Raw genomic sequence first — 2,012 nt, forward strand, 5'->3', positions numbered from 1 at the left:
TGACCTTGACGACGCCACTCGGGGTCAAACCAATGTTATCATCTTATGTCCCCCTCGAAACCCTACAACTTTTGTCTGAAAAATTTTTCTCTCCCGGGCTTGATTTTCGAGATATTCGACTGGATGGATTAAAATGGTCCACTCTGTATATTAAATATTACGAAATTCTAAACAATATTATAAAAGAACTGTTATATTATCTGATACATAACACTTTCTAGTTTGTATTCATGTTTTTAAAGTTTTATTTTTGCCTTTGTTTAAAAAATATAATCTAAAAACGAGATTTCAAATTATAATTGTTACTAATAATTAAGATAACGTAAGAACACTAGGAACGTATAATAAATTACATATATTATATAATAATAAGTATTTATTATTAAAATTAAAAAATAACCTTGTACATGAATGATTCTTTCCGATTGAGATTGGAAAGCACGAAACACATAATCATATTTTTCTCTTTTCCTTTCTTACCACCTACGATTGCTCTTTGATAAATCCTGTAGAATCATTGCATATGATAGAATCATTTCAAGTCTTTATATATGTGAACAGGAAAAGCGGGCTTGTTAGTCCGCAGTAATGCGAGTATTTGTGGAAACCAATGCCTTTATTTGCTTGTGCATACAATTCGAAAGATCGTTACTTTGGTAGTACATATTACTTGAAAACGTGTGCGAGATAGTAATACGTGATTCTGACACAAGGCGCTCTACTGTAATCTAACTTAAGAAGCGAGATCAAGTAAATTATAAATAAATGAAATTAATATTTAAATAAATGTATTTGGCGCAAATTATTAAATTAACTAAAAGTGGATGTCAAATTAAAATAGCTCCCTACAGCCTTAAGATGGCAAATATAAAACATCCATTTGTATCATAATCACTAATACGGTCGCAATTTTCCCACAAAACTGAAAAATGTATTTATATTATACTTAATAAAAATATATATTTGTTATAAATTATATTAATTTATGGTAATTATTAAGTATCATTAATTATTAAGTTCATTGACCTTCGAAAAGTTTTAGTTGTTACTCGTTGTTCGTTAAAAAGTTAAAAGTTATTAACAAAAAAGTTATAAAGTTATAAAAATTACCGATAATTATTAATTAAAATAATATTAGTATATTATTAATATTAGTATATTAGTAATTCACGGGACCCGAACTGGACCGAAACCGTTATTTTAGCCGGACCAAAATATGGTACAGGTTAATTAATGGATCGGATCCATAACCGGACCAAAAGCTTTTTTTCGGTTAATTCGATTTTCGGTTCGGAAAATGATATACGACACCTATCTTTTATTTTTCTTCTTAATCAAATTTCATGCCTCATCAATGCTTTCACTACTCGATCTATTCTTACTATATCTAAAGTATCTCTACTCTATATGGTGCGCAAAGTAAAACAGTGCCAACTAAGTTCGAATGAACTGAAAAGCTAATATCTTGAAATACTGATGTTGAGATTGCATCGCTACCCCGGTAATTATACATAATACGCGAAGAAATAAAAGATTGCGAGGATATACGAGTATCACGCGAATTCCAGAAATATACACGCGTCACGCGTATACACAGATATAAGATCAAAATGATCGAAGGTGCTTCTCCTAAAGTGAATAATTATCCTTAATTTTTATATAAATTATTTTATTTGTTAATAATTTTTCAACAAACAACGAGCAATAACTAAATTTAAATTTCACTCATACTTTGACAACATATGTCATGGTTAAGATTATCGGAGCTATTTTTCCTATACTATAATAATTACCGATTGAATATATATATTCAGTTTTACATTATATGTGCTTATAATTTTATAAGGACATACCTGGAAAATGAAATTATAACCAAGATAGAGAAGTCCCATGCCAAATTTCACCTCCCTTTGTTTTATTTGCAATATAAATTGTAAAATCTAATTTGAATAAACAATTTAATAAATATTTAATTATAAAGTTACACATAAAATAATTAATATTTTATATGA

This window comes from Wasmannia auropunctata, unplaced genomic scaffold (assembly GCF_000956235.1).
Source record: "Wasmannia auropunctata unplaced genomic scaffold, wasmannia.A_1.0 LD336116.1, whole genome shotgun sequence".
NCBI lineage: Eukaryota > Metazoa > Arthropoda > Insecta > Hymenoptera > Formicidae > Wasmannia > Wasmannia auropunctata.